The following is a 2354-nucleotide window of genomic DNA, read 5'->3' as shown; positions in this document are numbered from 1 at the left end:
ATGCAATATATGAATGGGTCAGGTGGTCACTTGTGTGGAGGAAGAACAGTCACTATTTGAGGATCAGTTGCTATTTGAAGATTTGAATTATTGAGGCCCACAACCCTAAATGCAGATGGCTCACTAGGACTAACAGGATACTTTAGTTCCTGCTGCTGCCTATGCCTGTTACCAAAAAAGATCCTCATCCTGAGGATAATCGTGGACAAAATGACAATGACACTCTTGTAGCATACCAAGAGATTAATTCAAACTCAACTTAAGCCCATAGTCCTTAAACCCTAAAAAACAAAACAAAACAAAACAAAACAAAACAAAACAAAACAAAAAAACTATTGTGATGTGGGAGGCCCCTAACCCTCATGATACCAATTTGAGGCTCTCTGCAGAAATAAGTTTATAAGTAAATAGGGTAGGGATAATGTCTCCAAATATATGGAGAGAGAAAAAGAGAGCGAGTGGGGGGAGGAGTGGAGGGAGAGAGGGAGAGAGGGAGAGAAATGAGGATTAAGGAGTGCTCTTGTGATGAGCACCAGGTGTTGTATGGAATTGTTCAACCACTGTATTGTACACCTGAAACTAATATCACACTGTGTTAACTATACTGGAATTAAAACTAAAAAAACTTAAAAAAAAGAAGAGGAGAGGAAGAAGAAGGAGGAGGAGACAAAGGAGGAGGAGAAAAAGAAGAAGGGAAAAGGTGGATACAGAAAGGAGAAAAAGAAACAAAGGTCCAGAATCTGACCCAGTTGTAAAAACAACATTTACTAAATGAATTCATACAAGAAAAAGGTAAAGGGGCACTAACTGGCATTTGTGCATGTATGGCATAGGTACTGAATTAATTTTAACAGCTGCTGAAATGCAAAATTGGCAAAACTTCATGGCCTTAATTCTGGGGCTCCACTTGCAGTTATAATTTGGATCTCACTAAATTTATGCATGGTGGGATAGATAATTTTATGTTTCAAATTGGAGGGTGTTTTGGGATGAGATTAAACATTCAGCAGCCTTCCCCACTGCGGAGCAGGGGGAGCCAGGCCTGGAACCTCTCCCTGGGGCCCTGATGGTGGAGGTTGATATGCACAGTGATCATGGCAGCACCTGGATGCAGCAACAGCACCGTGCTATTGCGCACCACAAAACACTTGGTGCTGAATTACTTCTCCAGCGGGGACCTGCTCCAAGACAACGTGCTCTGGGGCACAGAAGTTGGTGTGTTAGCCAACACTTTCTTTGACCAAGGGAAGTTCATGCCAGATGATGTCATGCCTTGGCCGGACCTTCATGAGCTAAAAAAACCTCACCCAATTTAGCTGACAATTGTATGGTTTTCCAAGGACACTTCCACAGGCAGAAGCCCTGGATGGAGCTTATCAAGTAGACACAGCAGTACATCTGAACGTGGCCTTTGAGGTCATTAAGCAATGTCTCACTGCTTGCTGGATTCATCTAGCCAGAGGCTGAGTCTACAACATCGATTTCAACCCTCCCAAGACTGTGAGCATTGATGACTGGAGTGGAGAGCCTCTCATTCAGTGTGAGGATGATAAGCCAGAGTGAACTGTTGAGAGACTAAAAGCTTACGAAGTCCAAACAGAGCCAGTCCTAGAATTTTACCAGAAAAGGGGGTGTTGGAAAAATTCTCCGGAACAGAAACCAACAAGATCAGGCCCTATTTCTATGCTTTCTTACAAGCAAACAAAAGTTCCACAAATAAGCCTGAAAGCATCAGATACTCAATGAGGAAAAGTGCATATAACTAGTACAATAAGCAGATGCCCCTCATTTGTGCATTTAGAAACTCCTTGTCCTAAGAGTGGCTTGTACGACTTCTTTGAAAATTATATTAGTTTCTCTTGTACTGATTTTCTTCTAGAAATTAAGGATGTGCCAAATAGTTCTGATACTAAGATTAATCTTTCCGTCTGGTGTGTTTTATTGAGTTATCTTCTTTGGGTGTGCAATTCAAAAACATCAGATATGTCTTAACTTTTGAAAAATCTTCTGAAGCATAATTAGAAGAGCAATTGGTAGTAATATAACTTTTGTTAAGAAGAGTGGTTGATAAAAAGCTTCTTATTTTTCTGGAAAAGTTAAAAAAATCCTATGCCATTTAGGGAAATATTTCATCAGAGAAATTTGCATAGACTAATGCCAAAAAACTGGCATCATTAGCACTGTGCTTCATGATTTTGTGAGACACCATGTCTATCAAATTCCAGAAAAAAAGCAACTGGATGTGCAGATTAGTTTCAGGATGCAAATTCACTGCTGCCTTTACACTAAGAAATTTAAAACTTAGCCACATATGCAGTATTTATTTTGTTGTTAAACATAACTTCAGTTTACTC

General features: G+C 40.1%; 1 pseudogene; it reads left to right on the top strand.

Moving 5' to 3' along the window:
- The first annotated feature begins 1094 nt into the window (after positions 1 to 1094).
- LOC106984734 (GTP:AMP phosphotransferase AK3, mitochondrial-like) lies at positions 1095 to 1766 on the top strand (annotated as a pseudogene).
- The last annotated feature ends 588 nt before the right edge of the window (positions 1767 to 2354 follow it).

This window comes from Acinonyx jubatus, chromosome X (genome assembly GCF_027475565.1).
Source record: "Acinonyx jubatus isolate Ajub_Pintada_27869175 chromosome X, VMU_Ajub_asm_v1.0, whole genome shotgun sequence".
Taxonomy (NCBI): domain Eukaryota; kingdom Metazoa; phylum Chordata; class Mammalia; order Carnivora; family Felidae; genus Acinonyx; species Acinonyx jubatus.
Note: the sequence above shows the minus strand (reverse complement) of the source record. Positions and strands in the feature narration are given on the sequence as shown.